Source organism: Hyperolius riggenbachi, chromosome 2 (genome assembly GCF_040937935.1).
Source record: "Hyperolius riggenbachi isolate aHypRig1 chromosome 2, aHypRig1.pri, whole genome shotgun sequence".
NCBI lineage: Eukaryota > Metazoa > Chordata > Amphibia > Anura > Hyperoliidae > Hyperolius > Hyperolius riggenbachi.
Genome location: NC_090647.1, coordinates 343,425,899 through 343,451,478, shown reverse-complemented (window position 1 = coordinate 343,451,478; position 25,580 = coordinate 343,425,899). Strand labels below are relative to the sequence as shown.

At 45.4% G+C, this 25,580-nt stretch overlaps 1 long non-coding RNA gene across 2 annotated transcripts in view; it reads left to right on the top strand.

Moving 5' to 3' along the window:
• The first annotated feature begins 4,931 nt into the window (after positions 1-4,931).
• Positions 4,932-25,580, top strand: part of LOC137544450 (uncharacterized) — a 37,054-nt gene continuing 16,405 nt past the window's right edge. The window contains exons 1-3 of one of the 2 annotated variants that reach the window (XR_011025865.1): positions 4,932-5,012; positions 13,138-13,235; positions 13,915-14,033. This is a non-coding gene — a long non-coding RNA (uncharacterized lncRNA). Of the gene's footprint in view, positions 5,013-13,137; positions 13,236-13,914; positions 14,034-25,580 lie in introns of those variants that run through there. The other variant, XR_011025866.1, reaches the window with a different exon arrangement.

Here is a 25,580-nt window from a genome sequence, read left to right as displayed (position 1 = left end):
CCGCAGGGGTGACTTTGACAGGATTCTCAAGCAGAAGGAGTGTAGCTGGATTTTTAAGCTGCGTACCCTGGTCCCTTTTGGACACAATGTAGATTTTGGGTTGCAATGCTTTCTATAAGGTCTTAACCATGACTGGCTGCACCCCCTTCTGCTTGGGGACCTGCCTATGGCCCTAGATCTGTGTAGATAATTCCCATGTGTAGGTCCCTTCAATCTAACCTAGTTTAATTCAATTGAAGTTAATCGCTATGGGACTGTGTGTGGGGGGATCTGCCCGCTCTGTGGTGGGATTTAATGATGAGGATAGGCCGCCAGTTGGGCTACTGTGACATGTTGGGCACTCTCCCACAGGTGGGTTATTTATTATGCAAGGGAGTTTTTTGCTGCTGTCCGTATCGGCGCTATGCACCCTCACAGATGCCCAACCAATCCTAACTCAGCCTGGGGGCGGAACTGGAGTAACCAGAGTATTTAGACATACACGTCTTGCCATGATTTTAACCACACACTGAGGAAGCGCGCATGCGCGAAACCGGTCGGTGGGCGGAGCTTGGGGACTCGTGATCAACCCGATGTGAGCTGTGTTTGATAGCTACTGCAACGCGGAAGTGTCCGCGCGGTATTGACTTACATACACGGAAAACACGTGCACCACCAGCGGACTGGCGTTCTGCAATTACAGGCACTACAGGCTGCTTTGCTCCATTTAGCATGGACCTCACACTATCGATATGAGGAGGGGAGAATACAGGCACACTACGGAACCGTGAGTTCACGCTATCAGGACTGTTTACATTGCATGGCTGAAAAGGCCAAGTTTGTCTGCTCCCATGTGCTGTTTGCTGGACTTTGCAGTCATATCCACTTCTCTGCCGTTGCTTGCCTGCTTAACTCTTTGCTTACCCCTGTCATCCTTGCTACGTACAAGCCTGTTTCAATCTGTGAGTCTGCGAGTGGGACTTGCTTCATTCATTCCTTGTGCCTGTGTATTGCGCTCGGAGACTGCTTAATCACTGGAATACAATTACCCTGCATCACTCCAGAGTACATGGAACTGAACTTTCTGGGTGAATGGTGAAGTGCTCTCCGTGTTACAGTTGGCTTTAGACAAACCCCTATGTCCTTACACAGCAGTTAGGAAAAGGGTCCTCGCTCCATGGTCTTTTGGATTTTTATTGGTGGGTGGGTAGGGTTGTTCGTGGTCTGTCCGACATCCAGTTCTCTATAATAATTTTTATCCTTTTGATAATAAAGTGAAGAATGTTTGTACCGATTATATAACGTGTTGAGTTTTGGTCATATCTCACTTTTTGCACAATCTCCCCTTTTTAGTTACTCCACAATACTCTGAGCCTGGAAACAAGCATACCTCTTCAGACAAGCTTATAATTTATTAAAGTCAGATGTTGAGCCTCACTAGTTTGTACTAAACTACTTTATTAGATTGTAAGCTCACAAATGCAGAGTCCCCCCCCCCCCCCCCCTTAGTGTTTCCTATGTATGTTGCACTTTAGTTGTCAGAATAATATGTACCGGTATTTCTGATGTGTTTTACCACACATGAACTATGTATGAATTTTGTACTTGTGTTGATGGATGTCCTGACTGCACTCTGTGTTGGACTACTGATTATGTGTTTAGGGTCTACACTGTTGACTGTTTTGTACTCTTTACAGCGCTATGGAAAGTATTGTCTATGTTTAAATAAATTTAATAATAACGATAATCAAATGAAATATGCAGCAGTGCCCTACCAAAGGCTAAAACAAAAATCAGACAGCAGGGGTAGTGCTGATTAGTTTCCAGCTCCCATTCACTCACAACAGGTGGCTCATACATATGCACATCTCCTAGTGTAAGGATCTGTTTGCATAGACCGCAGTGACAAGTAGTGAACATGGAACACTCTGACCCCATTCAATACAACTCAGATACACCTGGTGTAATGCTTGTGTGCATAAGCAATACTGTCTGTTTACAAATCACAAGTGTAATGCTTGGGGGTTATACTTTGACCACCCAGAGCAACAAGGCTGGTAGCTGAATAATGGAAGAGGCTACACAGGCTGCCCAGAGCAACTGCAGCTCTGGGCTTCCGATATTGCTACAAATAAGACGCAATGGCAGCGCAGTGTGATGTTGCGCTGCCTTAGCGATAGCAAGCATTCACACAGGTACAAGACACGACTATAGATTGGACCATAACTAGTAGCAACTGCAGCTCAAAGTCATGTCCACAGAAGCAGAGCAAGCAGCCTAACAAAAGTCACCAGCAAGCATCCACACAGGCAAGACTACAGGAAAGAACGTAACTAATAGCAACACAACTATGCTAGCTAAGCAAGGGTGATCACGATAAGCGCAACCTACCGATATGTGCTAAACAGAGTAGCTAACACAGTAACTGAAAAATCTCTGTAGCTCGAATAAAGAAAATCGCAAACGACTCAACTAACGGATAAATATATATTAGCAAGTCTGCATATATATTTATCAAGAACTAGCTAAAGCATAAGTAATAAGGTCACATTGAACTACAATAACAGAACTATACAGAGTAGCACAGTGCCCAGCAGACCAGCATAGTGATCGCTATGATGGGCAAGGTCTAAAAGGGGAGACAGACTTTTATGCCGGCATCGACCAATAGATGCAAGCATGCAAGTCTCCACACAGCTGAATGGTAATCATTCAATCCTGAGCTGGCTTGATTACCATTTGCTAGCTGGTTGTGAATGCAAAGGACTCTCATAGGAAATACATGCAGTATTATGTAACAACATGCCTTCAGGAAATTCAGGGCTATTTGGCCGCAGCTCAGCTGTAGTAAGCAATTGGTGGAATGATGCCAGCATCCTGAGCTGCCCAGAATTGCAGAGCACTTGCAAATGACAATGTGACTCATTGTAAATGCACATGTAACGATTGCGGAATTATTTCCGTGGTCAGCGCACAAGATGTGCACTGACACTGCGGGAATCCTCCACAAGCGTGTAATTTAACAGAGCCCAGCTTTTGTGCTATGCACCTGTAGAGGGAAATTCCCACCGGCAGATGGAGCTGTGGAGTGCAGAGGAACACAGCCTCTGCGCTGCCACAGATGCCAGGTGGGAATTGCACGAGTTGAAGCAATGCAGGGCAAGATAGCCCTTAAAGAGAGAGAGCACAGAAACAGAATGTATGTGTGTCCACCAATCTAGTCGCCACCCAGCGACGGTGAACACACACCAGCGGAAACGAAGTGGGAACGCAATCGCAAGAGTGGCGATTGCCAATAGTGACACAGGACCGAATCAGACAGAGCACAAGTGTAGCAAGAAAGACATAGCAAATAACAATGATCAGAACGTCAAAGAAAATAACAAACGCTAGCTAAACGTGAACTCCGCACTCATTCGCAACAGCGAATGCGTTAAAGACACGATCACCGTGCGTTAGGTGCCCAGTGATAAGCGTGCCACCCTAACTAACCAATGTAACACAAACACGAAAATAGGGAACGCGAACGCCTGCTAAACGGTTACCTCACCGAGCCTACAGCAAGCGTTCGTACCAAACAAGACAGAGAGAAGGAGTAGCCAGCAGCAACCGCAGCTCTGGCCTACACTCCCAGACAGAGTACAGAAGGAACCACCGCCACTACCGCTAGGGCAAATGCGATCCAGACAGACAGACAGATGGGCTACCAGTAGCAACCGCTGCTCTGGTTAGCACCCCTAAGGCAGAATACAGAGGGAACCATCGACGCTACTGCTAGGGCGAATGCGATCCCAACAGACAGAACGATTTCCTATCGACCGCTGCTGGTGACAAGACAATCGCAACAGATAGACAGTAGATGGCAAGCAGATAATACAACGTGACTACGCTAGAAGGAATGCCTAGTGCACTCCCCAGGAATTACTTTAAGATAATCTTAACAAATGATTAGCAAAGGCTGAGACTCCAGGTAAGTCAGCAGGAACAAACCATCATGACCAGCCAGGAATTTTGGGAAGAAATGGTTTTTATACTGCAAGCCATCAGAGGAAGCAGAGCAATTTGCATGACAAGTGGATGCAAATTCCTCCCCAGAACAGCAACTGTGCAGCTTGCAGAGTGGAGACAGGTCTCTTTTCCAGGGACCTGCCGCACTCAGATTTACAAAATGGTCAAACAGTTGTCTGCCTGTGCAGACAGCAGAGCCGATCATTACAGCACAACCGAATGCAAGCAGACAAGCCAGAACTGTCCGTTTGCAGCTCCACCGCAACGGACAGAATACTCTACAGGAGGGATCCTTACACCTGGATTTTCTTTTGCCTTTACAGCACTGCACCATGTGCAGTGTTAACAGCACTATGTAAAGTGCATGGAATACCTGGCAGTGGTAGGGAATAGACGGTGTAGTTATAGAAGCAGCAGAGAGCCTCATTTCAAGCCCTAACGTGTCAAAGGGACACCTGGGAGAGAAGAGAAAGAGGATGCACAAACTCTACGCTGTGAAAAGTAGCAGCAGTAAGAAGTAAAGCCGGGCAGTGCTAAATTAGTCAGCATTAGCCCTGTTGTCTGCTTTTCATCTTGACTTTAGTTTGGCTTTAAAGCAAACATGTGGCTAAAGCAAGGCAGGCAGCAGTTATGTTTGTGAAATGCAAGTAAAACAAAAACACCCCTATCAAATGGATCAGCCTCCCAGTCTGTCATCCTTCACTGTTTACATTACATGTTGCTTTGAAAGGAAACCATTCATATTTTTTTTGAAAAACTTTTTACACTATTTTAGAAGAATGTTTAATAGTTTATGCATAAACCACTTTTTATTTTTTTCATCATTTGCGAAAGAACCCCTTTAAGGCCTCTTTTCCATGGGTAGTTGAACTGTGTGCTCAGCAAGCAGTTGCCAGGCAGCAGTGAGCGGTTACCAGGCAGCAGTGAGCAGTTACCAGGCAGCAGCAAGCAGTTGTGAGAGTTTGAGAGGCATTTCACTCCCTATCAACTGCCCGTGGAAAAGAGGCCTAACAGAGTAAAAAAAGGTAAGAAAACAACACAGCAGCCTACAGTAAGCTGCTAATTGTGCCACCTAACACTTAGGGCAAATAGTCCAAGCAATACAGTAATTACCATCCCAGTTTATCTGTGCAGAAATTAGTGTCCTTTTACATGGGAAGTTGAACTGTGTGCTCAGTGAGCAGTTACCAAGCATAAGCAGGTCGTTACCAAGCAGCAGCGAGCATCTACCAGGCAGCACTGAGCAGTTGTGAGAGTTCAACAGTCTTTTCACTGCCTATCAACTGCTCATATGAAAGGGCCCTTACTGCTTACATGCTATAAGGTGCATGAACAACCCACAATGACACCTGGGGTATTCACTATGTAATTCCTGGCCGTTGCTGTTGCTGAAGTAGTCACCGGACGTACGTTAAGCAAAAATTACTACAAATACACATAAATATTATATTTTTATAATTGAAAAAGAAAATAAAAAATGTGCCCCCCTTCGAGCTTGATTAACCTTTTATTCACCATGCATGTTGATAGGCCAGGATGGCAGAGGCAAGTGCACATGAGGATTTTCCCCATGACCAGTACCATTCTACTTATAACATATAACACTAAGCGTTACTTTGCAAAGGTGGTGGTGCCATTGCTTCCCCATGAAAAACTGAATGGAAACCCTTGCATCAGTATATTTATATTTCCCACTGAGGCTTCCCATTTGTTGATTGTTCTGGACCAATGAGAGCTCTTGGTTCAAATTTCAAATATTCTTGAGCTGAAAACTGTAATAAGCCTCAACAGAGCTTAGCTGAACTTCCTGCTGAACATCCCTACTGGTCCACTGATATTCATAGCAGCCCTGCTGGAGATCTACATTTGCCATTGGCAATTATTTGAATTTTCAGCTGTAATTCCCACTTGTCCAGACAATAGACCAATCAGAAGATCTGGTAAGAAATTCAAACAGAGCAGTGCCAGGGCTTCTGCTCAGTGCTGGACCAGGGGAAGTTGGGAGGAAATGGGTTCATCACGGGGCAGTTCAATTACTGTAACTTAGAAACATGTTCAATTCCAGGACATGCTTATAAACCATACTGAGGGCCAAACCCAGGTCAGGCATCAGAATCAAACAAACACAGACAGACACTCCAGGAGGCCCTCAGCTGACTACAACATTCCCTGTCTCTAATTGCCACTAAAAGTACACGTATTTGTCCCATGATTTCAAAGCACATTTAAGTTATTGGGCATTTACAAGCCTCCGTGTATTACCCATAAACCTATCACTATCACTTTAAATAGCAAGACGTGAATTGCAAATAAGCATGCCATAATATAGCAGAGGATGCCTGATCACCCCAAGAATGGAAGCTATCCCTGCACAGCCAGGTGCATAATCCAAATGTACACTACAAACATTGCTAATTCTGGACCACACCAAGATCAGATATCAGAATCCACTCCTTCACACAGATCAATTCCTCGCCGTCTTCCAACACCACCTGGATCTTCCGCTAGGCGGCCCAAAATTTCTGCCAGTTGGGACGTACTGTGCATACGCGGCCCAGGCAACACGCACTCCCGATCACTCCCCCGTAGCCAGAAGAGTTCGGTGCCTGCGTAGTACTACAATGGGGGCATTTCAATTAACAAAGAAGGTTAACAGTTACAGACTTTCAAGGCAAGCTGGAGAACTGGAGCAAATGTGGTGCATTTGCCTGGAACAATCAGTCAGGTTTAAATGAAGCAATTCTGATTGGTTGCTTTGGACTTCTCAACCTTTATTCAAGTTTTGTTTGCACTTATTCTCAGAAATAACGCTCTCAGTCTGAAACAGGAAGCCAGCAATAAGTTGCTTTCATTTTCAAGCCAGGGCTATATTATGAATCCAGAAGGCACAACATGTTTTGGGCATAGCCACTCCTCAGGTGCCCTCTCCTTGTATGTTTAATACTGGTGCTAGCAGGAGTGGCATCCTGCTGGAAATTTGTCAATGGCTCACTGGATCAATGTGACCACTATTTGGTTCACCAGAATTCATAAAAGGGACAGGTTAAAAAAACAGATTAAAAACGGAGAAAGGGTGGCTACTACATGTACATGCCTTTTGTTTGTTGTTGCAGCTGCAGTGCAGCCAGAAAAATTAGGCATGCATGTACACGCACCAGAAAAATTATTATAGCGGCTGCTGCTAGCCTTAAAAATTCAGGAATCTGCCTGGAGTCCTGGTGGACCTCGTTGGTGGTGGCAGAGAAGACAGTCAAGCGGCCTGCAGGCAGATATGCTGTGTGGGTACCAACTTAGTCTTGAGGCAGGCAGTCACACGGCGTGCAGGCAGAGATGCTGTGTGTGGGGACTGACTTAGTCTTCGGGCAGGCCTGAGCGTGCTTTGCAGACCAGGCATCCGTGGTCAGAGGGACCCTTGACCTAACGCTGTGTGCCAGAGATGTCACCACTTGCCTTTCAACATCACGGTACAGTTTAGGTATCCCCTTTTTTTAGAAATAATTGCGGCCTGGTATCTTACACTGCGGTGTGTGGCTTTGCTTTTGTGTGCTACTTTTCCTCAGGTCCCATCGCTTTCCTCAGATCCCATGGCTTTGTAATCATGTGCCTTCAGAAGGTAGTTGTCCCTACGTGGGTCTTGGTCTTTCCACGGCTCAATTTTAGGTGGCAGAGAGTACAGATGGCATTGCTCTCATCTGAGCCAGACACACACAAAAGTTTCCACACTGCTGAGCCCTGGGGTGATGGCACTTTGGTGGTGGCGTCCGACTGAGTGTTAAGTGGGGTGCCAGAATCAGAGCAGGAGGAGGAAGATACGTCACGCTTCTGTGCAGAAGCTGAGAAAGATTAGGTGTTCTGTGTTAAATAGTCTACTACGCCCTGGCAATATTGGGGGTTGATGGCACGAACCTTCTTCTGAACACTGTACTTTGGTCGAGGGCCGCATGAAAACGCGACAGCGCGACCTCGAACAGACCTGCCAGGTGGCCTGCCTCCGGCTCTGCCTCTTGTTTTGTCCATATTGGGGGGGATGAAGTGAAAGGTATGCACTGACTTGACTAATACAATATACGGTTACACAGGTGCAGTTAGCAGGTATGCACGGACTGGTATATAAAACAGGTGCAGTGAACAGGTATGCAGTGACTGCTGGTACAAAAATGTTCGGTTATACAGGTGCAGTAAACAGGTGCAGTGAATGGTGGTGGTATATAAAACTGTGTGCGCTCACGTAAGTAGGTAGGTGCACTGAACAGTGAACAGGTGCAGTGTTTGGGATTACAAATGTGCAGCTGCCTGTCACACACACACATAGGTACCCTGAAAAGGGGCAATGACTGGTGGTATATTACACTGCTTGCGCTCACGTAGGTAGGTAGGTAGGTGCACTGAACAGTGAACAGGTGCAGTGATTGGGATTACAAATGTGCAGCTGCCTGTCACACACACAGGTAGTCACTGAATGTGCTGGGCCTGGCAGTGGCACAGTTGGAATTACCAAGGCTGTCTATGCAACACAAGTGTCTGTGGGACACACACACACACACAAAAAATAGATCACAAGAACAAGATTAACTCTCAAAAGAGCTGTTGAGGGGTGCTTTTTTAGCAATAAGAATCAGCAAGGAGCAAGCTAACAAGCCTACAAGAGCCTAACTAAGCTTTCCCTATAGCTCTCTCTGCAGCAGCAGCAGCTCTCCCTTCTCTTATTACTGCAGGCACAGGAGTGAGTCCACTGCCTGACGCTGCCTGCCTTTTATAAGGGGGGGGGGCTCCAGGAGGGAGTGTAGCCTGATTGGCTACAATGTGCCTGCTGACTGTGATGTAGAGGGTCAAAGTTGACTCTAATGATGCACTATGGGGGTGAATCGAACTCCCAGAAAAGTTTGTGGTTCTCTGCGATCGCGAACCCCGAAAGTTCGCCGGTTCTTGTTTGCCGGCAAACAGTTCGGGCCAGTTTGGTAATTACGGGAGGAGGGGGGGAGTATTTTACCAATTTCTGTTCTTGGAGTGCCTGGACTTTTAACCCCCCCAATCAACTGGTCAAAATGTCTTGCTTTGCTCCTCCTCATCCATGTGCAATGCTTCTTTTGGGTATTGCAGATCCCCATGTCCAACTACAGCAGCCCCACATTTTACATGTACAGCAATCCTCGCCTTCTGTGCGCTGCTTCCCTCTTTCATGTACAGCATGTACAGCAGCCCACTTCTATGTTCTGCAGCAGCCCTCATTTCATGTGTAGCCTCATTAGTCTACCTGCAGCAGCCCTACATTCTTCATGCATTGTATTAACCCCCGTTTTAAATGTAAAAAAACACCCAAAAAACATTTGTATAGCACTTTTCTCCTGCTGGACTCAAAGCACTTGAGAGGCAGCCACTAGGCGTATGTATAGTTACGTATAGTTATGCGCTAGTAAGATGAGTGCAGGGTGAACTGAATGACTGCTCTCCATGCTACCACTTATTCCCAGGGGTGTTAAATACTATCCCCCCACCGAGTCGTAGCAACTCGGAGGAAGAAGTAATTCAGAGTCCGGTGATTGCTAGAACTCCGAATTACCCTTACGCACCCCACACACTATAGCATTAGCGGCATACTCAGTAGACAGTAGAGGTGTTAGGGAGTCTTGCCCAAGGACTCGTTACTGAATAGGTACTGGCTCACTGAATAGAAAGAGCCAAGATTCAAATCATGGTCTCCTATGTCAGCGGCTGTGGCTGTGCCCTTAAAGTGTACCTGAGACAACAGGATATAAAAGTTTTATACATACCTGGGGCTTCCTCCAGTCCCCTCCATGCTGATCGTTCCCTCGTCCTCCACCTCCTGGATTCTTTGGTAAATGCCCTATTAGATTCATCAGTCGGGCACAGCACTGCCGTGCGTGCTCCCCTGTCACACTTCCGCAGCTGGGAGCGTTCTGTCTGCGCAGTAGTACTGCATAGGCATAGAACTCCCATAACAGGAGTGCAGTTCGGGACACGCGTGAGGTTGGGCTGCGCATGCGCCGTGACTGGTGAATCTAATGGGCTTTTCCCGGAGAATCCAGGAGGTGGAGGATGGTGGCGAAGGAGGGATGGCGTGGAGGGGGTTGGAGGAAGCCCCAGGTATATATAAAACTTTTATTATTATTATTATTATTTATTGTATTTATAAAGCGCCAAAATATTACGCAGCGCTGGACATTAGTTTAGGTTACAGACAATATTTAGGGGTGACATACAGCAATATGACAATACAGGAATACAAGAAAACCAGATCACACAGCACAGTATGAGTACAAGGTAATGCTTAGTCAGTCACTGAATGGGAGCATGGAGATTAGGAAAGTTAGGTTCACTCAAATGCATAGCATGGGTGCACAGTAATGGAGGTGCATGATCAGGTAGGACACAAAAGGAGGAGGACCCTGCCCAAAGGCTTACAATCTAGAGGGAGAGGTAGGGACACGAGAGGTAGGGGACCAGAGTTCAGCTGTGGGTTTAGAGCAATTGTGAGAGGTGGTAGGCCAGAGTGAAAAGGTGAGTTTTGAGGGCCTTCTTGAAGGTGTTGAAGGAGGGGGCTGCCCTAATGGGTGGAGGTAGGGAGTTCCATAGTGTTGGAGCGGCTCTTGAGAAGTCTTGGAGGCGTGCATGGGACTGGGTGATGCGGGGGACGGTCAGGCAAAGTTCATTGGAGGAGCGGAGTGAGCGGCTTGGTGTGTATCTCTGAGTAAGATCAGAAATGTAGGTTGGACAGGTTTTGTGGACGGATTTGTAGGTCAGACACAATATCTTGAATCTGATTCTGGACTGGATAGGAAGCCAGTGGAAAGATTCACGCAGGGGAGCCGCCCTGGTGGAGCGATGGGAGGAGTGGATAATTCTGGCTGCCGCATTCATGATGGGCTGCAGTGGGGCTATTCGGGTCATAGGGAAACCAGACAGAAGGGCATTGCAGTAGTCGAGGCGGGAAATTATGAGGGCATAGATGAGGAGCTTTGTGGTGGCAGAGTTCAGGAAAGGGCAAATCTTACAGATGTTACGAAGGTGGAAGTTGCAGGACTTTGTGAGGTTTTGGATGTGGGGAGTGAAGGAGAGTGCGGAGTCCAGGGTGACACCCAGACAGCGGGCTTGAGAGGTGGGGCGAATGGTAATGTGGTTAACAGTGACCTGCAAATCTGGGAGGTCCAGGGATGACCGGGGTGGGAAGATCATAAATTCCGTTTTGTCTAGATTTAGTTTCAGGAACCTAGCGGACATCCAGGAGGAGATGGCAGATAGGCAGGAGGAGATCTTGTCCATGTTAGTGGTGGATATGTCAGGGGTGTGGAGGTAGATTTGGGTGTCATCTGTATACAGATGATAGTTAAAACCCATGGAGGAGATAACCTTGCCAATGGAGGATGTGTATAGGGAGAACAGTAGGGGGCCAAGGACCGAGCCTTGGGGGACTCCCACTGAGAGGTGGTTGGGGGTGGACAAGGACTCATTGAAGGAGGTCAAGAAGGAGCGGTTGGAGAGGTAGGATGAAAGCCAGGTCAGGGCGAGATCGTGAATGCCCATGGACTGGTGGGACTGGAGGAGTAGGGGATGATCTACTGTATCAAAAGCTGTTGAAAGGTCAAGGAGGAGGAGAATGGAGTATTTATATCGTGTCATTTCAGGTCTACTTTAACCAGTACACTATCAGAATTAGCATCAACTTGAATCACCAAGTATGACAGGTATTGACCCAGAAATGTTTGTGATACACACGCAGCTTGGACATAGTGCAAGTAACAGCATTAATCAAGGTGCAAATAGCAACAGTAAGTAGCAAACACTGAAGACACATATATAGAAATATAAGTTCAGTAGTGCAAGGGGGGAGTGGTCCTGAGGGGTTTTACTGGGGAGGGGACTTGAGTTCTGGAGGCGGACTGGTTGGGGGAAGGTGTTCCTTTGCCTGCAGGATTTTTGTGGGGATTGTCCTGTAGCGATGGCCTGAAGGGAGGAATTTGAAGAAATTACAGAAAGGGTGGGAAGTTGTCAGACGTTATCTTGTTGGCCCTGGACCTCAGTCTGGATGTGTGGTGGGGGTCCAGCATTTGCAGGGGTGACCCAATGATCCTCTCCGTGTCATTGATTACTCTTTGTAATTTGTGCCTGTCCCTTGCAGTTGTGCCTGAGAACCAGACGATGATGGAGGAGTACAGGATGGTTTCGATAGTGGCAGTGTAGAAACTGGTCTGCAGCTCCTGCGGCATAGTAAACATTCTCAGTTGTCTCAGGAAGAACAACCTTTCCTGGGCCTTGGTGGTGCTCTCCATCTCAAATCATTGGTGATGTAATTACATAGGAACTGAACGCTTTGTGCCCTGGAGACCGCAGTGCCATCTATGGAGACTGGGTTGCGTGTGGATGAGCACCTTCTAAAATCCACAGTCAGTTCAACAGTTTTTGCTGCATTTAGGACAAGCTTTTTGACTTTGCACCAATTTCAGATTTGCTTGATCTTGCTGCGGTATGCGTGCTCCCCATTTTTGCTGATATGGCCCAGAATGGGCATGTCGTCAGTAAATTTGACGACCTTGACAGAGTCATTCGATAAGGTACAGCTGTTTGTGTACAGGCAGAACAGGATCATGCACAGCACACACCCTTGCAGAGGCACCTGTGCTGGTGGTTCTAACACGGGAGGAGCAGCTGCCGAGCTTGACTAGCTGCATCCTGTTGGTGAGAAAGTTCTTAATCCATGTACATAAACAAAGTTGTTATGCAGTATCTTCGGGCAAACGATGTTACCCTCCCCCCTGCTATTGTTTTCACTTTTTTTTCAATTTTTATTGAACAATAACAGCATACAGCCAGTCATTAAAAGTACAAACATTGGAGAACAAGAAAATTCCTTCATACTATTTTGTGGATAAGAGCAATACAACAAAAGAACCACTAAAAAGTGGCGCAAGTCACATATAATCTTTTTGCGTCTAGGCAGGGTAGCATGCAAGTAGGCACTGTAAGAATTGGTAGTGGACCAAAAAGTTTTCACTTTTTTTTAGCTGTACCAATTATTGGTTTTCAGGGTAAACATTTTTGATGATAACACAGATGAAAAATGCTTGTCGTATATATCTGCAGTTTATTATTAATTTTACAAAGTCTACCAAATAAATGTTTGCCATACACCAGACAGATTTCCTGAGGACCTTCGTGCATTAGTTGAGCTGTGAATTGCTGAGTGTGGAACAGGATGCATCACTGCTGCCGGCAAACAGATCAGATATACCGTAAGTCAGTAAAAATTCTGCCCGTGGCAAATACAAAGATAAAAAATGTTTTCAAAGACTGGAAAAGGCAGAACATTCCATATTAAGAAGCTGCATAAGTGACCTGGCCTGCAAGCCGCTCCTTTGGGTTTTCCACCTTATAGCATGAAGGAAGCTAAATTAGCAAAACAGAAGTAAACTGTTGACTGTTTCATTGCAGGATTAAGTGTGATAAATGGGGGTTTTGTTCTGCCTCTGTCCAGATGTTGTGTCTATGCCGCTGTGTTTTTTCTTTTACATTCTTGGCGGAGAGCCCATATATATTTTGGATACTAAGGGGAGAATATAATACCACTGGAAAATGATGCGGTCTGGTTACCTTTTAAATAACATTTCCTCCCTCCTCGATTTTCTAATAGTTTGTTTTTCTTTCCATGTTTTTCTTTTATTGGAGGACTTTTTTTTCAGAGGGAGAATTATTAACACTGCCAAAGTCTCGAACAAAAAAAGTGTTGCCATTTATTTTTTACTGGAAGTTAAGGAAAAACGTTCTTCTTCATTTTCTATATTTAATCTTCCAGTTAGGGGAAAAAAAAGAAAGTAAAAAGTGTATAAAGAACAAAAACGCTCGTCCAAATCGCAAACTGCTTGTACATGTGTTTGATTTGCACCTTTGACCTGCCATTTTCTCTAATTGTAGCACCAGAGATGCACCCTCCGTTTTTCTAGGAAGTACCTGCAGTTTCTGGCCTACGCTCTTGAAAACACCAAAAACTGCTACGGCATTGAGAAAGAATTCAGACCTCCCAACCTAAAAAAATAAACAAAGGAAGGCTGTCCAGTGAGGCCTCAGCTTTCACTTCAACAGAAAGCTTCCACTGATCTTGGCTCTAAAAGCCCTGACACCAGTGTTCAGCAAATCTTTAATTAAAGGGAAACTATAGTGTATTTACAGTGAGTACACATTTCCCTGCTCCTTCAATAAACAGCGTAAGAAGCAAAGCACTGACTGCAAAGTGTAGTTACTGTACAAAGAATAGCGATCAGAGTTAGGACCCTTCACACTTTTTGCTTTTTAAAATATACATCTTTTCCATACATTTTAGGTTTGTTTTCTTCATTGGCAGATATGCCTGTTTTTCATCAAAACGCATTTATTATGCAAGATGTGTACATTTTATTTGAATTATGCATGCATTTAAATCTCCTCATATTGCTTGTGTTTTAATTTAATTCATGTACTAACACTGATTAAAAACTGTAGAGTCTGTTTCCACTGCAATCGGATTGCAGTGATTCCCGACATGCAAATTCAGATGTCAAATTACAGCCTATTGAAATGGAATAGACTGCTTCCGAATTGTATGGGGGGACAAAAGATGCCTGTTGCAGTTTTCCGCACAACTCATCCAAATTAGTTGCAAATCAGGACTGTTGCCACATTCAATTTGGGAAACGGATTTGCCATCAGATTCGACCAACAGATAGAACCCTCTCTGATCAAATCTGATCAGAGAGGGATCGTATGGCTACCTTTACTGCAAACAGATTGTGAACCGATTTCAGCCTGAAACCATTCACAATCTGTTGTGGTGGTGGTGGTAGTGCTGCCGCCACTCCCTCCGCCCGCATGCCCGCATACATTACCTGCTCCGCCGGCGCGACTCCAGTCCCCAGGTCTCCGCTGTCTTCTCCGCTCTGGTCTCCAGGTCCAGCATGCTTTACTTCTTCCTGCCCGGCAGGAAGTTTAAACAGTAGAGCGCCCTCTACTGTTTAAACTTCCTGCCGGGCAGGAGGAACTGAAGCATGCCGGAGACCAGCGCGGACACGGAGCAGCGGTGACCGGGGGTAGTCGCGCCGGCGGAGCAGGTAATAGTGAAATTAGTGAAATTTTGTAGATCTCTGCTCCTTTGGCTAATAAACAAAATCTGCCTTGTGTGACCAGGGTAGGTGCCAGTTACTCCAGAATGAGAAAAGGTATAATAAACTAGCCCTGGCACTTATCTGCATGTGACCACACTCCAGTATCTGCACTGGCACAAAGGCTAGAGGATGATATTATAAAGGCTAAACTGCACTTTCACTGAAGGGTGAGCGGAAATGGAGATTGGGTCTCACAGTCATGTGATTTTAATTACAATAATAATACTGGCCACACATAGACAGATTGTTATTCAGTTAGCTTAACTTCGGTACCAGCAGCCTCTGCCCCCTTAAGGACCAGAGGCTGCTGGTACACTAAAACGCCGCATACCGACGAATCGCCGCAAAAATCCGTCACTCCCACCGGTCACGCCACTCTATCCTCGCCGCAGGCTGCTCTCTCTGCCGTCTCTGTCAGCAGAGCGCTGTGCACCGGTCAGGAGCCGCTTTCATTGGCTCCTGACCCTGTCACTCAATGTAAGTCAATGGGATTGGCTTACAGTAATGACAGGGCAAGGAGCCAATGAAAACGGCTCCTGCCCGGCTCACAGTGCTCTGCCGTCATAGAGACGACAGAGCAGCACATTGCGGCGAGGGCAGAGCGGCGAGAACGGGCGGGGACGCGCGGTGAATGGGACGTAGAGCTTACATGCGGTCAGAACTGCAGCGCCACCCTCCCGACGAAGATTTAAACTGCGTTGGTCCAAAATTGGTTAAACAGCTTTTTAAATTATGACAAAAAAAATAAAATAAAAAGCAAATGATTGTCTTTATTCAATCCTTTCAAAATGTTTAATGCTATTTATGGGTAAAATTACCAGTTTTATTGAAAATAATGACAATGCGTTTTTAAAAACTAATTTTGCATGCATGCAATAACTTTTTTGAATTGTTTCAATAAAACGCAGAGCCAGCATAGAACTGAACTAATGCAACGATACCGCATTTTCATACTGTGGGTTGTATGCACAAAGCCCAGGCAGCACATAAGAACTATGAAAGTAGTGTAACTCGCCGTTAAACATGCAACATATGTGTTGCTTGTATAACATACATTTTTTTTAACAGTAAAAAGTTTATTGAAAAAAGGCAGTAATACAAATAAACAGGAAACAACCTGATGAAACAGATATCATAATACAGCATAGTACAGGCAGAATATTAGAATGATATATGGTGAAAATGGCCATAAAGGATCTCGGAGACAGAGTATAGAGGACAATCGAAGGGAGACAACTTAATACCGGCAATATGGATACACCAATTGTAGTTTTGCTCCCAAGAGAGTACCATACTGCTTATTGGTTATACGGATAGCAAATAACATGCATTTTTGGTAATTAACTAGGGATGCTCGTTCAGATTAATTTCCAATCGGAAATCGGCATTTTTGATTGAAACTCGAAAAATGTAAATACAGCATTACCGTTAATTGGTAATTTTAGCTCAATCCCAGAACTCGAAAGCTGGGGTGTAGCAATAGCCCCTGCAAGGGATGCAGGTACAGGGCAGTTTTCAGCGGCAGGAGGGGGGCACAGCCCAGGAGAGGGGTCAGTGGGTACAGGGCGGTGAGGAGGGGGGCCCATCTCCCCCCTTCCTTACCTCGGGGCCCCCCTTCAGTGCTCCCAGTTCCCCCCTCCAGAAATGATGGCAGCAGGCGGGGACAGTGGGCGGGAAACTCCCCTCTGACTTTCATGTTCCAGGCAGCAACAGAGCTCTGCGTGCGTATGTCTTCTATGTCTCCAATGCCGCTGACACTACTTCCTGTCAGTGACCTTGGAGACATACAAGACATAGGTACGTAGAGGGCGTATCCAAAGTTTTGTGGGGGGGGGGGCAGGGATTTCTAGTTACGCCGCTGCTCGGAAGTATTGGATCAATCAGAGAATGCAGAGTCAAATAAAAAAAATGACCAAATGTAACGATTGTGGAATATCTCCGTGGCCAGCACTCAGGATGTGCGCTGACACTGCGGAAATCCTCCACAAACGTCTGAATAACAGAACCCAGCTTTGGTGCAGTGCACCTGTAGAGGGGAATTCCCACCGGCAGATGGAGCTGTAGAGTGCAGAGGAATAAACCCTCTGCATTGCCACAGATGCGAGATAGGAATTGTACGAGGGGAAGCAATACAAAGCAAGATAGCCCCTGGTGAGAGAGAGTGAGCACTGAGACAGAATGTAAAGTTCAAGTGCGGAGGTGGCACACCTTACCCAAGATGCGGGTGCTATGGCCTGCAGATGCTGAGCCCCGGCATCCAAGAATTCAACAGCAAGGTAAAAAAGTCCAGGTCAGCACACCTTTTCAAAATGGATTTTCTCAATTTATTGCTTCATAAGCACGTGAAAAACTGACAATTGTTTCGGGGCCACGGCGGGTCCCCTTCTTCAGATAGTGCAAAGAGACAGAATGTATGTATGTCTACCAATCTAGTCGCCACCCGGCGATGGTGAACACACACCAGCGAAGACCAAGTGGGAAGCAATCGCAAGAATTGTGATTGCTGATAGCGACACAAGATTGAGTAAAGACAGAGGTGTAGTAAGAAAGACACAGCAAACAACAATGATCAGAACGCCAAAGAAAATATCAAACGCACTATCTAAACGTGGTCGCCGCACGAAAAGCGCAACAGAGACAAAAACACGTTAATGGCGCGGTGTCTGCACGAGAAGCGCAACAGAGACAAAACACGCCGACCCTAACTAACACATGAACCCAGAAACACAAACAAACAAATAACAGAAACGCTTGCTAATTGGTTGCCTTACCGCAGGCAACAGCAAGCGTTTGCTCCGGACAAACAGACAACAGGAACAAGTCAGATAGGATCCACTGCTCTTCCGCAAGAGCGAGTGCAATCCGTACACAGGAACAGGACTGAAAGAATCCACTGCTCTTCCGCAAGAGCGAGTGCTATCCGCATTACAAGACAGACAGAAGGAGTAACCAGCAGCAACCGCAGCTGAGGTTAAACTGAGAGATCCACCGCCTCTATCGCTAGGGCGGGCGCGATTCAAACAAACAGAGCGATCTTCTGTCAGCCACCGCTGGCAACAGAACAATCGCAACAGAAAGACAAAACGATTCACTACCGCCAACCGCTGGCGACAGTGCAATCGCAAGGACAGGACAAGACAGAATAGGCAGTACAAATATAACACAAACCTGACTGCACTAAATAAAAATGCAAGGAGCACTCCCAAAGATAACTACACTAAGATAGCAATAATAGCCAAAAATGAGCAGAGGGCTGAGACTCCAGGCAAGTTAAACAAACAAACCATCATGACCAGCAGGGAATTCTGGGAGGAAATGGTATTTATACTGCAAGCCATCAAAGGAAGCAGCTAAGCAATTTGCATGACAAGTGGATGCAAATTCCTCACCAGAACAGCAGCTCTGAAACTCACAGAGTGAAGACAGGTCTCTTTTCCAGAGACCTGCAGCACTCAGACCTAAAAAATGGTCAAAAAGCTGTCTGCCTGTGCAGACAGCAGATCAGATCATTACACCAAAAGAAGGCTTCACGGAAAACAGAAATCGAATTTCTGCAGAAATACAGCAATACCACAACTCAGTAATTTTAGCCCAATCACTGAGCTCAGAAGCATTGGACCAATTAGAGAATGCAAAGTCAACTCGGAAGTATTTGGCCAATCAGAGAATGCAAAAAATTACAAAAAAAAAACCACTACTTGGAAATCGAAATGAGACATCAGAAAATGGAGATTGGATTCCTGCAGGAATACTGCATTACTAAAACTCTGTATTTTTGTGACCGATCACAGAACTCGGAAGCATTGAATCAATCAGAGAATTCAGAGTCAACTTAGAAGTATTTGGTCAATTAGGGAATGCAAAAAATTACTCATAAAAAGACTACTCGGAAATTGGACAGAAATCCGCTGAATCGGTAATTGTCATTGGCGGAAATCGGAATTTCTGCGGAATCGAAAATCGGCATATCCAACCATCCCTACAATTGAGTAATGCTGACCAAGTAATATGTTGCTTGTATAACACAGGTTTCATTATTTACTATTTACATAACATAGTTTGCACTCCTCCATCCTAACTTTACATGCGCCATGTGCATATGGGGGTTTGGCCCAATGTGCATTTGTCCACGTTATTCTGTGGTCAAGAGGAGATTCCATTGGCTGCAACGCCCCAGTGTGAAAGTTGCCGTAACAATGACAACACTAACCCATAAGGTATAATAATTCCTGAAATAAATTTAACCACTTTACCCCCAGCGGTACGAATTTCTCCGCCCCTTTTTTCCCTCCTAAAAAACCAGGGACGGAGAAATCCGTACCTTCCGCGCTACCGCCGCTGTCCGCGCTCCCGCCGCTCGTGCGCGCGCACCCGCCGCTCGTGCACGCCGCCGCCCGCTCGCCCGGAGATCAATAAACGGGAAAATCCATTCCCGTTCGTTGATCTAGCCCCCGCAATGATCTGCTGCTTCTTTCAGAAACAGCGAGATCATTGTGCGTCTCCCAGCCTCCTACTGCTTCCTGTAAGCGTCCTTCCGGACGCTTACAGGTCGCATGTAAACAAACACTCTGTGGCCATCTTGTGGCCAAATAGTAAACTACACCCTAAAAGCATTTTACATACACAAACATTACATTTACACAATAAATTAACTCATTACCTCCCACACTCCCCAATTTTTATTTTTTTTTTGTAATTAAAAAAAAAAAAAATACAATAAAAAAAAAGCATAAATAGTTACCTTAGGGACTGAACTTTTTAAATATTTATGTCAAGAGGGTATAACACTGTTACTTTATAAACTGCGGGCTTGTAATTAGGGATGGATGCAAAACTGAAAAAAATGCACCTTTATTTCCAAAATAAAATATTGTCGCCAAACATTGTGATAGGGACATAATTTAAATGGTTTTATAACCGGGACAAATGGGTTAATACATTTCATGGGTTTTAATTACAGTAGCATGCTTTATTTAAAAACTATAATGGCCGAAAACTGAAAAATAATAATTTTTTCCCACATTTTTTCCTATTTCCCCATTAAAACACATTTAGAATAAAATAATTCTTGGCATAATGTCCCACCTAAAGAAAGCCTAATTGGTGGCAAAAAAAACAAGATACAGTTCATTTCATTGGGATAAGTAATAATAAAGTTATAGACGAATGAATGGAAGGAGCGCTGAAAGGTGAAAATTGCTCTGGTGGTCAGGGGGTAAAACCCCTCAGTGGTGAAGTGGTTAAAGTCTGCATTCCGCTCATTTCATTTTAAACAGTGTCCAAAACACTTACATTTTTGGTCTGCTGCTGACAGTCACATGATTCTGTGAGTGCGACTCCCCTCTGCATTCAGTCTTGACGAAGGCAGATTAAGTGGCAGTTCAGGCCATATTCACTCCAGTGAGCAAGAATACAACCAGTAGGAAAATCTCAGTAGCTGAAACATTACCTGCAAGTAAGAATCAGATTCAATTATCTATGGGGATGATTAAAGTAAAGTGCTTTCACCTTTTAAACTGGAAGAGGAATGGGGAGCAGGCAGGAAAACATTACACCTGTGACTAACAATACACATTATTGCAGTGAATTATGGGAAAGGGTATGATCAAGATGGACAGGGTACTGTACCTTGTCTGTTGGTATGAGGTGGGAGAAGAAGAGCAGCTGAGGTCCCTTGACTGCACTTTTGGGGCTGGCTAACAGCTATTTTGAGGTGAGAGGACTGAGCTTAACAACTAGTGTTGGTGTTTGAATTCAGGTCACCCTCAAGAATGACCAAAAAATAAGTAATTTGAACAAAAGTTTTGGGTTTCTGAATTCAGGTGGCTATTAAACCATGTGTTTTTGTCTGTTTTATGGAAGCATAGCTGAACAGGGGATGGGGAGATATTAGGGTGAATGAGGAGTCCCTGTCACCAGGACAGACCCTGCCCATGTGGGGAGGACCCCTCAAGCACACTAACCTCTCGACCCACCTTCCCCATTACCTAATTCTAACCTTAGTTGTCTTGCTATGATCAAGGAAGAGATCCCAGTGGCTGCAGAAGAGAACAACAATAGTATATTTGAATCTTCTGCCAAGTTTTCCTATTATGCTATTGAACTGACCAATGTAAATTCTACTCAGGAAGGATTCTTATTATTGTAATGGGGTAATACCATTGCTATTTGCAATAACAGCACAGAATGTAGACGTGCTTGAGCTTGCACTTGCACACGTGGGAGCATGCACAGGGGCATTCAGCTCTGGATATGCAAGGTATGTCCAGGAACCATAGAGTTGCACTGATCTGGAACTACGATGTACTGTACATCCAGAAACTTTATCTGATTACTTCAGAATTATTTATGCTTTATTCTTACTACATTTTTACTTATGTAAAGAAGAAAAATGCGGTCCGCAACAAAGTCTCTCCACAAACTCTGTAGTTTATTTAGGACGTATCTTCACAGCAGATAAAAAAGTACAAAGCTGACATGTTTCGGGCCAAACAACCCTTAATCATAGCATATAGCCACAGCTCATGTTCCTCGGTTAAAAAGGGGAGAAAATAAGTGACATACCCAAATGTGACATAGTCCAGCCCACACATGGGAGGGTCCAGCACAACAACTACAAACTGTCACTCAATGGGTGGGCACCACCCCCATACATAAAGTAGAAGACATCCATTAAAAGGTATAAATCTTTAGGTGATATAAAACCAAGGAGAACACTTAAAGAACGATCAAAGTACATAAAAGGAGCACAAAATGTAATACAATACTTGTTCACCCACATTATTCATAGACACATCCTCCAATACATAAATATTGCAGAACGTCATGTTATTTGACACATGATTAAATTAAATTAACCTGTAACCAGAGCTATATCCCATCTGGCATTAAGTCCTTTTGGGGCCCTGGTCCCCAGGCAAAAAAACCGCAATGCCTCTGTTTTGCGAATGGCAGCCAGTAGATCCCCTCCTCTCCTGGGCAAAAAGACCCTTTCAACCCCCTGGAAGGAAAAACCAGACATATCACCACCATGTATGTTCCTAAAATGTTTAGCAACATTTGAGATGTTTCTGGTGGACCAGGATGCCCCTAGATAATGCTCGGAAATCCTGGCTTTGAGCGGTCTGGTAGTGCAACCTACATACTGCAGTGAGCATATATTGCATGTGACCATGTAGACAGTGGCGGCTCCAGGAATTTTTTTTAGGGGGTGCTATGCAGGTGCTGGACCAATTACCGGGGGAGCTGATGACGCAAAAATGGGTGTGGCTACAACCTGCGGCGCGCCGCGGCGAAAAAAATTGGGCGTGGTCATGACCGGATGAGGGCGGGGCTAACTGTAATTTAAAGTGAACCCAGGGTGAGAGGATATGGTGGCTGCCATATTTATTTCCTTTTAAACAATTCTAGTTGCCTGGCAGCCCTGCTGATCTATTTGGCTGCAGTAGTGAACTGAATTACACCAGAAACAAGCATGCAGCTAATCTTGTCAGTTCTGACAATATTGTCAGAAACCCCTGACCTGCTGCATGCTTGTTCAGGGTCTATGGTTGAAAGAATTAGAGGCAGAGGACCAACACGGCAGCCAGGTAGCTGGTATTACTTAAAAGGAGATAAATATGGCAGCCTCAATATTATTCTCACCTCGGGTTCCCTTTAAAAGTGCAACGCAAAGACAGAGGGCCCAAGTTTTGGTGACCCTTTCCCCAGAAAATTCACATAATTGTGCAGGTTTTCTCAAGAAAATACACGTAATGTGAGCAGATTTGAACAAAAAACATGTTCAATAACCCCAATATGCACAATCGTTAGCAGATATGGCCCCAATATGCACAATCGGTAGCAGATATGGCCCCCAATATGCACAATCGGTAGCAGATATGGCCCCCAATATGCACAATCGGTAGCAGATATGGCCCCCAATATGCACAATCGGTAGCAGATATGGCCTCCAATATGCACAATAGGTAGCAGATATGGCCCCCAATATGCACAATCGGTAGCAGATATGGCCCCCAATATGCACAATCGGTAGCAGATATGGCCCCCAATATGCACAATCGGTAGCAGATATGGCCCCCAATATGCACAATCGGTAGCAGATATGGCCCCAATATGCACAATCGGTAGCAGATATGACCCCAATATGCACAATCGGTAGCAGGTATGGCCCCAATATGCACAATCGGTAGCAGATATGGCCCCAATATGCACAATCGGTAGCAGATATGGCCCCAATATGCACAATCGGTAGCAGATATGGCCCCAATATGCACAATCGGTAGCAGATATGACCCCAATATGCACAATCGGTAGCAGATATGACCCCAATATGCACAAACGGTAGCAGAAATGACCCCAATATGCACAATCGGTAGCAGAAATGACCCCAATATGCACAATCGGTAGCAGAAATGACCCCAATATGCACAATCCGTAGCAGATATGACCCCAATATGCACAATACGTAGCAGATATGACCCCAATATGCACAATCCGTAGCAGATATGACCCCAATATGCACAATCGGTAGCAGAAATGACCCCAATATGCACAATCCGTAGCAGATATGACCCCAATATGCACAATCCGTAGCAGATATGACCCCAATATGCACAATCCTTCCTCAGCAGTTTTGACCACAATCAGCACCACCTGAAAAAGAAAAGAAAAACCCATTTACTCACCTACAGCCAGAAGACCTTCTTTCCCGACCTCTTGTCCCGACCTCCTTGTGGCACGCAGCGCCCGCGCGCCCACGATCCTCTTCCTCCCCGACGTCACAAGACTTCCTGCCTGCATGCTGAGAGCAGGGCTACGGGAAAATGGCCGCCCGAAGCCATGCACTGCAGACTCGAAGTCTGCAGAACAGGGCTTCGGGCGGCCATCTTACCGTAGCCCTGCAAGCTGCTCCGGGCTGCCGCTGTGTGAACTGACTTGGCGTCTTTTAGACGCCTGAAGTCAGTTCACTCCAGGGGGTGCTTTGGGGGGGCTCGGACAATTCAAGCACCCCCCTGGCGCCGCCCCTGCATGTAGATAACATTGCTGGTATTGCAATTTATAAAATGTTTCAACATGCACTTATATCCATTTGTGAAAGATTCAACTGATTTTGTTTTATGATGTACATGGCAATACTGGCAGGTTGAAACACCACACCTATAAGACCCCTTAGTGGCAAGCCAAGTAAGGGGTCTGTCCTCAGTGCCAAATAAGCTTGGAGATAAAGTACTCCCAAGTGTAGGAGCTCGCCTACTGGCGAAATTCACCCCACCCTGCAGAAAGGGCTGCAAGTCGACATCATTCTCCAAAACAGGTTTTTTGTTGCGGACCGCATCTTTCTTCTTTACTACAGTATCCAGGCCTGGCTGCCCATGATCCAGCACTGTCTTCCACAGTGCAGTTGAGCGGTTGTTTCCTAATCGCTTACATTTTTACTTATGCGGTGCTTAAAAGTGTTATATATTCTTGCTTACAGAGAAACTCCGACCAAGAATTGAACTTTATCCCAATCAGTAGCTGATACCCCCTTTTACATGAGAAATCTATTCCTTTTCACAAACAGACCATCAGGGGACGCTGTATGACTGATATTGTGGTGAAACCCCTCCCACAACAAATTCTTAGGACTGGCAGTTTCCTGTCTGTGAACCTTGTTACATTGTGGGAAATAGCTGTTTACAGCTGTTTCCAACTGCCAAAAAAGCATGCAGCAGCTACATCACCTGCCAACAGTAAAAATGTCACCATGTAATAAATGTCAGAATTTAAATCAGAGGTAGAAGAGATCAGCAGCATCACATAGACGTAATCAAGCTCTTTATTGCATAAAGATAACGCCCAGGGACAGCGACAGACACTGTTTCTGAAACAAGCTCCTTCCTCAAGCTGTATAGGCTCACTAAATCAGGGATTTAAAAGATTTTACAATTGGCAAACACTGACTAAATCATTTATACATAATTATTGTAAAAATGAAGCACTTTTTTGATTACATTATTTTCACTGGAGTTCCTCTTCAAAATCTTTTCTAACATCTACTGGAGTAAGGTGGTAGACAGGTGCGTAACGATAGCCCCCATGACTCCGGGGAAGGGGCGGATGGGGGCTGCAGGGGTCCGCTCCTCCTTCTCGTCTCCACCCAAAAGAAGAGTAGCGCAGCAAAGCACTGTGTAAAAATATTTACCTGCTCTGATTGTGTTGTAGCTCCTCCTACTACCAGCAGCCACTTGCTCTATTCTGCCCCCTCTGGCTTTATGACATGCATTGGGAACCGGGTGTGCAGCAGAGCAAGACTGCCAGGACTCAGGAGAAGAGGAAACCCGATGGAATGGGTGCAGAAAAATATTTTTACACATTGTTCTGCTGTGTGCACGTTGCCCCTGCAAAGGGCAAGGTAAGAGGAATGAGTCCGGACTCCACTTTCCTCCTACATTTAAAAAA